This window comes from Salmo salar, chromosome 19 (genome assembly GCF_965601325.2).
Source record: "Salmo salar chromosome 19, fSalSal1, whole genome shotgun sequence".
NCBI lineage: Eukaryota > Metazoa > Chordata > Actinopteri > Salmoniformes > Salmonidae > Salmo > Salmo salar.
The window spans coordinates 47,199,682-47,210,464 of record NC_138309.1 but is presented as its reverse complement, the minus strand read 5'-3'; the positions used below and the strand labels follow the sequence as shown (position 1 = coordinate 47,210,464).

General features: G+C 44.1%; 2 long non-coding RNA genes across 2 annotated transcripts; both read right to left on the bottom strand.

The window, feature by feature from the left end:
- Positions 1-1,370: 1,370 nt before the first annotated feature.
- Positions 1,371-2,731, bottom strand: LOC106578884 (uncharacterized). Its single transcript, XR_001322540.3, has 2 exons — positions 2,441-2,731; positions 1,371-1,859 (listed from the first exon to the last, which is right to left on the bottom strand). It is a non-coding gene; the product is annotated as an uncharacterized LOC106578884 (long non-coding RNA).
- A 265-nt stretch (positions 2,732-2,996) lies between these two features.
- On the bottom strand, positions 2,997-10,351 carry LOC106578869 (uncharacterized). Its single transcript, XR_001322531.3, has 3 exons — positions 9,479-10,351; positions 4,813-4,987; positions 2,997-4,309 (listed from the first exon to the last, which is right to left on the bottom strand). It is a non-coding gene; the product is annotated as an uncharacterized LOC106578869 (long non-coding RNA).
- Between the last annotated feature and the right edge of the window lie 432 nt (positions 10,352-10,783).

Below are 10,783 nucleotides of genomic sequence, written 5' to 3'. Positions count from 1 at the left end.
CAAAAACCACACCACCACATTCCAATATTTAACCCTATCTAATCTTACTCCAGATCAACAGTCTGGGAGGACAGCACACTACCACTAAACACCCTCTGCAACTGTTCTGCAGTAAATCCTTGCAATCCCAAGTACTTCTCTGCAGCTGCCACCACAACATCTATCCTCTGTGATTTATGTTCCATTCCAGCGGTATAATTGACTACAATGGCCATGAACGCCAACAAACCAACCTTACTGAAGCACATGCTATTCCTATCACTCTACTCCCAGGGATCTTCTTATGATCCCTCACCCTGGACCCATCTTCCTTAACTGCTCTCTTCACTGCCTCAGCATAGGACACCTTCTGCACTATTCTGATCCTGGCAACTTCAACCTGCCTTTCTCTCACCGGACACCTCTGATCTCCAGCACCATTGATACCCCCACAGCTAAAACACACAACTTTTTCCAACGATACTACACATTCCTTTGTCTCATGTCCTCCTGCACACTTATCACATCTAGGAATCTCCTTACTACACTGCTGCCACATGACCATAAACTTGACATCTAAAACACCGTAATGGGTTTGGGACAAAAGCTCTAACACACACATCCTAACTTGACTTTATTTGGTAAAAACTCTGCATCAATAGTACAGACAGTGTCTTCTCTGATTCACCACGCTCTACACTGGGTCTGCGTCACATCAAATGGCAGGTGTCACAGACACCGGGAATCTTCAACTTCAGTTGGCCCTCATCAACACTTAACGCCACACCAGTTATCACTCCTTTCAAAGGCGCCCTGCTCCAGAGAGGAAAGCAAGTCACAGTCCCCAGACCTGTGGTGCAGAGCGCCCTTAACGGCGGAGACACAAAAAAGTCACTTTCACCTACCCAACATTCCCCAACCTCTTCTCCACCCAACCTGATACCACATATGGATCAGCCAGAAGGCTAGGATCCATTCTCTCCAAAAATCTCACTCCTACTGGGCACAAAACATCTTTATCACCATCGGGACAAGCCTTAAACTCTGTGTTCTTTACCGCACCTGACACCACAGTTAATTCATGTTCAATTTCCTTCTGCAGCACTCCATATTTACTCTTAATATGTTCCACTTTCTTCCTTTTTTTCTTCTCCTGCCCGCCTTCTTACCAACCTCAATGACTCCATCTCCAAGTCCATTCTGGCATACCGCCATCTTGTGACTCATCCTGGCTCTGCTATACACGACAACGTCACTTTCAGCATCGCTTTTGATATGCGCATGCATATAGTTTTTTATTGAAAGGATTCATTTAAAGTTTCAACAATAATTATAATCAAACAGCAAATTTTCATAATCAAATACACAAATCAATTTACTGAAAGGATTCATTTAAAGTTTCAACATTTAATTATAATCAAACAGCACATTTTCATAATCAAATACTTATGATCAATTTATGAACGTTATTGCCTTGACTTGATCGAATTACTTGCCAATTCAGACATTCCTCAGCGTGTTTGTTTAAATGATGGTCCCATTAATAATGCTTGGGCTGGAAGCTTTTTTTGCACCGTCTTTTCTTTTGGAAAAGTCATCGTAGACGTAGGGGGTACAGAAAATCTAAATGGCCGTAGAACAGTCATGGAGAGTGGGACACACTTCTCTAAAGCACCCCCTTCTTCATCCTCCTCTTCCCCCCTCCAGGTGAGCAGCAACAGCCATATATTAGAGCGAAGACCACCAGGGCCAGGATCATCAGCAGGAACAGCCCTATGACCACAATGCCCCCCAACGCCCAGGGCTCCATCTGCAGGCGCTGCACAGCCCACTGGACCCAGTCCTCTGGTGACCCTGCCGGGTCAGGGCGGTCTGGAACACTACAGTGGGAATGAAAAGTCAGAGGTATGGGTCAGAGGTATGGGTCAGAGGTAGGGGTCAGACGAAAGAGGTCGGGTATAGGGGTCAGAGGACGGGGTCAGAGGTAAGGGTCAGGAAATAAAGTGGTGTACAAAGTTGTTTTGTTGTATTTTTAGTTGAAATTATCCAGGGAAAGCCCATTTAGAAGATTTCTTCAGATTTGTTCGACCAGCTCTTTCATAGAACAACAAATGACAGTTTTAAAGATACACAACTTTTCCTTTAATTCCACCGATGTTTGTTTCACATTGTAACCTGCTGGCAGTAGGATTTATGTACAGGAACAACAAGGCTTTCCTTCATGTTACAGATCTGTTCATTATTTTTCTTTCTTACTAGCTCTAACTTTGCTGGTAGTTCCTTTATTGAGGAAAAATGTACTGACTATGACTGTGATAAGCAGTTGTCCCACCTAGCTACAGTATCTTCAGATGAATGCACTGACTGTAAGTTGCTCGGGATAAGAGCATCTGCTAAATTACTAAAATGTAAAATATAAATGTAAATCTGTTAATCAACAAGTTTCCAATCAATGACTCACCTTTCCAGAGCCATCTCTCAATGTTCTCAGCGATGGATACAGTAAATACAGTTTGTGAGACCTGGGTTCTGGATGTATAGGGCTCTGTTAGTAACTCAATAGCTGGTCCAACCCTGCATCTGTATACCAAATAAACCCTCCACTTCAGACCCTAGAAGATCTTCTTTAGTGTGAGAGTCTTGGTATCCTGTGAGGTACGCTCATTTACTCACTCTCAACTCCAACTGGATTTTTCTCTCTCGATTCCACTTGATTCCGAAAGCCTAATCAGTGACCGTAACTAGTTCTCTTGTTGTGAGCGCTTTCAATATGTGACGCAGTAGGAGAGAGAGGTCCAGCTGGGTTAATGTTTACCGACAATATTGACTCTATCGGAGGTGAGGCCCGAGACTGTGCTACAAGGTCTGATAAGGTATGCTCTACTGCACAATACACTACACCGCTGAGTGGCACGGTTACTGGCACCTGAAGTGAATGTATCAGGGATAGGGTGGGCCAGTATAAAGATGGAATCTTTGTCGTTTTATAGATGGAAAATTAGATATGACATAGGATCAGCCAGGTATTGGAGTGTTACATTCCCAAGGTTTTAACTGTTGACACAATGTATTAATAACAAGAATAATCACAATGTAATTTTTTTCATTCTTTAACGTACTATGTTTTATTTGCACTTAAACATTAAGTAAAGCTAAACTTGTTGCTCCTCAAATGACAACTACAGATGAATATAATCCCAAAACACAGGTTGTTTCACTCCAAATGATTGATGTACAATCAATCGGTGATGGTACAGTAACAGTATAACTAATGATAATCACGATTTGCCATCTGTTAGGCAACAAATATTACTACTATTTCTACAACACTGCATCAATAATGTACAACACTTTTTGCAGGGGTGGCAGGCAGCCTAGAGGTTAGAGCACTGGGCCAGTAGTCACTAGTTCAAATCCCAGAGGTGACAAGGTGACAAATCTGTCTTTGCCCAAGGCATTTAACCCTAATTGTTCCAGGATTGCCATTGATAGTGGGTCACCCCACTCTCTGGGGCAGTTGGGATATGCAAAAAAACTAAACAATATAATGAACATGTGTGAAATGGGACAGATACTGTATAAGCGCCCACCAATTATACCAGTTGCGTAAATGTATTGTGCTCATTGCACCAGCAGAGGGCACTGTCTATATGACTGTCCTGTCTTTTCCACTGGAAAACAGCCACACAAAAACAAGTTCGGAACTTCAGCACTTTTTCTATAGGGTCGTCTTGAAGGAGAACAGAGATGGGTTTTACATTCTGGACATAGAAACAACTTTATTAAACACAACAAGATTGAAATCTGAGGGAGTTGTTTTTATGCTTCCTTCTATAGACCTACAAAACACACAACTTAAACACCTATCGGCTCTTCCAGGTTAAATCACATGAGAAAGCAGGATAAAACTTGGGTGGGTCTTTCAACCTCAGAGTGGTTTGTGTCCTCAGACAGAACAACAGCACAGAAGCAATGTTCACAGTTCTCTGTTTATAGAGTGTCATTGTCTGTTTAAAGCTATTGCTATATAGTCTTAATGAGTTGGCCATTGCTCATCAGTCTTTATACACACACAGATTCCTCAGGCTGGTTGCAGAGCAGTCTGTCTGTCCCATCCAAGCTACATTGTCCAGGCGATTCTAATACTTCGTTGGTTCTCATTTGGTTCTTCCCTGGGATTGCTGTTTCCTCCCTTCCTTAAATGCTCTACGTATTGTAACTGGGCCAATGTCTCCTCCTCAGACAGACTGTAAGGGCTGGACTCGGGATTTAAGCTTTCCACAGCAACAGCAGCGAACGCAGGACAGCACAATAATAAACAAGAATGTAGCTGGAAGGAGAGAGAGAGAGATTTAGCTTCATGACATTATTATGTAAACAGAGACTAACTTGTTGCTCTGCCAATAACAGATTGAAATGTCACATGATACATGTGATTACTGATTACATTAGTGTTGCTGTGATCACTGTAATTCAACTCATGTGGTTTCACCCAGTTAAAATAGAAACAATCCGATATCACTGATCTGACTGCTTATTCATTTTAAAGTGAACTTGTGTTGCCATGGCTTTTATGACGTGCTCCTATGCTATCAATGACTCAGACATTAAAAAATAAAAATCAATGGGGGCCCCTCTGGAGGCTCGGGGGCCACTGGGGCCCAGTCGGTAATCCGGCCAATAACAACATAATGAAAAACAATAAGACCTCCATTGACAGGCGGTTGGCTAAGTGGAGATAACACCATAATGCTTACAGGCATTTCCTCTTTCAGATCTACCAGAGGTGTCTAAGGGTTGAGGCCTACGGACGTGGAATGTGCCTAGACTCACCGACGAACAGGATGATGATGAAGAACGCCCCCAGCTCCAATGAGTTGGCCTGAGGGAGGTTCTGTAGTTTAGTCCACACCTTATTCAGGATGTCCAACACCTCCTCCCTCACCTCCATTTTGGATTTCCCCTTGGCCTGGTCAGGTCTCATATACAGAGGGTAATGTTGGTCAAACTTATTGTAACGTACAGGAGAAAACGATACAAAGACATGGACAGAATTAGAGGTTTGATGCATTTCTTCAATACATACAAGTTTGTTCATATGAACACACACACACACATACTTTAGGCACACATACTTCCTGTAAGAACTTTCCTGTAAGACATCTATAATCTCTGACATATGTTACTCTGAACACTTTTCAGTGTTTCCTTTGACGTATTTAGGTGAAGACACATTATTATGTGTTCGTATCGAACTCACCCTGGACAAAATAGCCCTTCAACCACACCCTAACCCTTCCAGTCCACTATGCAATTTGTACTGAACGCTCTACAATTACCTTCCGTCGTCTATGTTGTATGTATATTTATATTATACTATATATTTTATGTGTATTTATATTATACTATATATTTTATGTATATTTATATTATACTATCTTTTATGTATATTTATATTATACTATATGTTGTATGTATATTTATATTATACTATATATGTTTTGTATCTTTATATTATACTATATATTTTATTTATATTATACTATATATTTTATTTATATTATACTATATATTTTATGTATATTTAAATTATCCTATATATTTTATGTATATTTATATTATCCTATATATTTTATGTATATTTAAATTATCCTATATATTTTATGTATATTTAAATTATCCTATATATTTTATGTATATTTATATTATCCTATATATTTTATGTATATTTATATTATACTACATATTTTATGTATATTGATATTATCCTATATATTTTATGTATATTTATATTATACTATATATTTATATTATCCTATATATTTTATGTATATTTATATTATCCTATATATTTTATGTATATGTATATTATACTGTATTTTTTATGTATATTTATATTATACTATATATTTTATGTATATTTATATTATCAATATATTTTATGTATATTTATTTCACACTATATGTATTTAGTATATGCTCCTTCATTTCATCCCACTCCCTCTAATCCGTGTACTGACTTACTTCATGCGTTGGTGTGTATTTATAGACAGTTCGGGGCGGCAGATAGCCTAGTGGTTAGAGTGTTGAACTAGTAACCGGAAGGTTGCAAGATCAAATCCCTGAGTTGACAAGGTACGAATATGTCTTTCTGCTCCTGAACAAGGCAGTTAACCCACTGTTCCTAGGCCGTCATTGAAAATAAGAATTTGTTTTTAACTGACTTGCCTAGTTAAATGAAGGTTAAAAAACAGTGTGTTTGTGTTTCCTGGGTGTAAGGAGTCCTGGTGTAGCTGGAACAGTCATTCTGTTGTTTAATTATAACCTGTACTATTTCAGGATGGGCTTTCAGACTGGCCCCAGTCATCAGCTAGAGCAGCTGCTCTGTGTGGGCTATCCAACACACACTAAAACTGGACTCAAATGTGTGTGTCCTCACAATAATAGTAAACGAACAAACATTTGACCGACCGGGGACATTTTGTTAGTACCCACAAGGTCAAATGCTATTTCTAGGGGGTTATGAAGGGGGTTAAGGTTAGAATTAGTGTTAGGGTCAGACTTACGTTAAAGGTTAGGACCTCGGGTTCGGTTTAGGGTTAGGTGTTAGGGAAAATAGGATTTTGAATGTGACTAAATTGTGTGTCCCCACAAGGTTAGCTGTACAAGACTGTGTGTGTGTGCGTTATCTTTGTACTTATCTAGTTCTCTAATCACTTATTATATTTGTTTGTGAGAAGCTGCTAGGGCAGCTAGGGGCTGAGACCACATTCTGTGGTGATGTGTGGCACACCACTGTCACGTCTGGTACAACAACAACCTGCCTGCACAGCGTCCTTTTCTGCCCATGTGGTCTGTCCCTGTGGTCTGGTCTGTCACTGTGGTCTGTCACTGTGGTCTGTCCCTGTGGTCTGGTCTGTCACTGTGGTCTGTCCCTATGGTCTGGTCTGTCCCTGTGGTCTGGTCTGTCCCTGTGGTCTGGTCTGTCACTGTGGTCTGTCCCTGTGGTCTGGTCTGTCCCTGTGGTCTGTCCCTGTGGTCTGGTCTGTCACTGTGGTCTGTCCCTGTGGTCTGGTCTGTCACTGTGGTCTGGTCTATCCCTGTGGTCTGGTCTGTCCCTGTGGTCTGTCCCTGTGGTCTGGTCTGCCCCTGTGGTCTGGTCTGTCCCTGTGGTCTGTCCCTGTGGTCTGGTCTGGTCTTTCCCTGTGGTCTGTCCCTGTGGTCTGGTCTGTCACTGTGGTCTGTCCCTGTGGTCTGGTCTGTCCCTGTGGTCTGGTCTGTCACTGTGGTCTGGTCTGGTCTGTCCCTGTGGTCTGTCACTGTGGTCTGTCACTGTGGTCTGGTCTGTCCCTGTGGTCTGGTCTGTCACTGTGGTCTGTCCCTGTGGTCTGTCACTGTGGTCTGGTCTGTCCCTGTGGTCTGGTCTGTCACTGTGGTCTGTCCCTGTGGTCTGGTCTGTCCCTGTGGTCTGTCCCTGTGGTCTGGTCTGTCACTGTGGTCTGTCCCTGTGGTCTGTCACTGTGGTCTGGTCTGTCCGTGTGGTCTGGTCTGTCCCTGTGGTCTGGTCTGTCCCTGTGGTCTGGTCTGTCCCTGTGGTCTGGTCTGTCACTGTGGTCTGTCCCTGTGGTCTGGTCTGTCACTGTGGTCTGTCCCTGTGGTCTGGTCTGTCCCTGTGGTCTGTCCCTGTGGTCTGTCCCTGTGGTCTGTTTCTGTCCGGGCAGATTGGTCTTGTGATCTCCCTTATTGTTTCATGATTCACTATCCTCTGATACAATCAATTGGTTGTATTCCCTTCATTGTTAAGTGTTCCATCATTTTGCTTTATTTGCCTCAAAGCATAGTGAAGGAGGGAACTGTGATTAAGTGTGTGTCTCTCTCTCTCTCTCTCTGTGTGTTTGTGTTTGTGTGTGTCTCTGTTTTGTGTGTGTGTGTGTGTGTGTGTGTGTGTTGGAGGGGGCCTCTTCAGCTGATTGTTAAGGCGTGTCTCAACCACCTGCCAGGGTTACTCTGAAGAATGACCTGATCTCTGTTGTTTCTCTCCCACTCTACTCTCTCTGTCTCCCCCCTTATCTCCCCCATCTCTCTCTGTCTCCCCCCACTGTCTCTCTCTGTCTCCACCTTATCTCCCCCTTCTCTCTGTCTCCCCCCACTCTGTCTCTATGTATCGCCCCCCTCTCTCTCTCTGTCTCCCCCCACTCTGTCTCTCTCTGTCTCCCCCTTATCTCACCCTCTCTCTCTGTCTCCCCCCACTCTGTATCTCTCTGTCTCCCCCCACTCTGTCTCTCTCTGTCTCCCCCTTATCTCCCCCTTCTCTCTGTCTCCCCCCACTCCGTCTCTATGTATCGCCCCCCTCTCTCTCTCTGTCTCCCCCCACTCTGTATCTCTCTGTCTCCAACCACTCTGTCTCTCTCTGTCTCCCCCTTATCTCCCCCTTCTCTCTGTCTCCCCCCACTCTGTCTCTATGTATTGCCCCCCTCTCTCTCTCTGTCTCCCCCCACTCTGTCTCTCTCTGTCTCCCCCCTTATCTCACCCTCTCTGTCTCCCCCCACTCTGTCTCTATCTGTCTCCCCCTTATCTCCCCCTTCTCTCTCTGTCTCCCCCCACTCTGTCTCTCTCTGTCTCCCCCTTATCTCACCCTCTCTCTCTGTCTCCCCCCACTCTGTATCTCTCTGTCTCCCCCCACTCTGTCTCTCTCTGTCTCCCCCTTATCTCCCCCTTCTCTCTGTCTCCCCCCACTCTGTCTCTATGTATCGCCCCCCTCTCTCTCTCTGTCTCCCCCCACTCTGTATCTCTCTGTCTCCCGCCACTCTGTCTCTCTCTGTCTCCCCCTTATCTCCCCCTTCTCTCTGTCTCCCCCCACTCTGTCTCTATGTATCGCCCCCCTCTCTCTCTCTGTCTCCCCCCACTCTGTCTCTCTCTGTCTCCCCCCTTATCTCACCCTCTCTGTCTCCCCCCACTCTGTCTCTATCTGTCTCCCCCTTATCTCCCCCTTCTCTCTCTGTCTCCCCCCACTCTGTCTCTCTCTGTCTTCCCCTTATCTCACCCTCTCTCTCTGTCTCCCCCCACTCTGTATCTCTCTGTCTCCCGCCACTCTGTCTCTCTCTGTCTTCCCCTTATCTCCCCCTTCTCTCTGTCTCCCCCCACTCTGTCTCTCTGTATCGCCCCCCCCTCTCTCTCTGTCTCCCACCACTCTGTCTCTCTCTGTCTCCCCCTTATCTGTCTGTCCTTGTCCCCTCTCCTCCTCTCCTGATTTGTGTTATCTATGTGAATGTCTGAAGAGGCCCTAAAGGTGTCGCTGAAAGCCTACTTTAACTTTGAATATCTGCAATGTTGAAGTTTTTATGTAACAAACAAAGAAACAAACAATTTTCACCCACTATGTTTTCTCCTATTACTTAACAACAGCTTCTCCATGTCTAATAGACATGAGTGTAAATTATATACACATAAACAACAAAACATCACTGACAGGGCAACTTTACTGTATCACAAATCTTACCTTTGGAGTGAATGAGTTTACATGCGGAGTTTGGCAAGTTCATCTCTCCAACTTCAGTACAGATTGGATCTACTTCTCCCAAAGTTTCTCAAATGTTCATTAAAAACACTGACAAACAGCATCAAAGCAAAATAAAAACACAAACAACTTAATGGTTTCCCAAAGCTCTGGGATCGATTGTCTTTTCTCTCTCTCTTTCACCCTCCCCGTCTTCTTACTCCTCTCGTTCGTGTGGTCTCATCTCCGCTGTTCTGGCTCTTCACCTAATTATTAACTTGCTCCAGTTTTCCAGTTGGACTAAAATATTGTCTTTTGTCCTTTGACGTCTCTGTATCTGTAGTTCACTGGGTTGTCAGTCTGTCTGTCTTCACAACAGTTTTCCTCTCTTTAAAAGTCTGTGTTCACTTTCTAATGCTGCACTCGTCTTCTGCCTCTTCTACCCTCTCTCTCTCTGTAGTCTCCTGCAGTAACTCTCTCCCGTTTCTCTGCCTCTTCTACCCTCTCTCTCTCTGTAGTCTCCTGCAGTAACTCTCTCCCGTTTCTCTGCCTCTTCTACCCTCTCTCTCTCTGTAGTCTCCTGCAGTAACTCTCTCCCGTTTCTCTGCCTCTTCTACCCTCTCTCTCTCTGTAGTCTCCTGCAGTAACTCTCCCGTTTCTCTGCCTCTTCTACCCTCTCTCTCTCTGTAGTCTCCTGCAGTAACTCTCCCGTTTCTCTGCCTCTTCTACTCTCTCTCTCTGTAGTCTCCTGCAGTAACTCTCTCCCGATTCTCTGCCTCTACTCCCCCTCTCTCGCTCTCTCCTGGTGCCGTCTTTCGAAACTCATTCACTCTCTCTGTTTTCTCTTCCTCCCTCTCCCTTTCTCTGTCTCTCTCTTCTCTGGAGGCCAGCTGTTCTTTTTTTGTCTTTGGTCACCGTGGAGACCAATCTCCTTCTACAGCAAAGAACAAGGGGTGAGGGCTGTGTGTGTGTGTGTGTGTGTGTGTGTGTGTGCGCGCGTGTGTGCATGCTCCATCCGTCTGGTCGTCTGCCACCTGCCACACGTATTCCTGAAGAGTGGGACATAGGATGTGTGTGTATTGGTGTATTAGTTATTGATTTCAATAGTTCTCTTGCACTTCTTTATGTCAACATGATACTAAAGCGAGTACTGCAGTCTACGACCATGAATATAACACCCAAGTCAACTTCAAGAGGCACAGTAAAGCTGGAACTGTTTTGAAGATAAATGTGTATTTTCCCACTTAAAAGGCTCCCCTGTGTTCTTCCTTTTCTTGCTGTTCCATCGTACATATTGGAGGTGTGGTC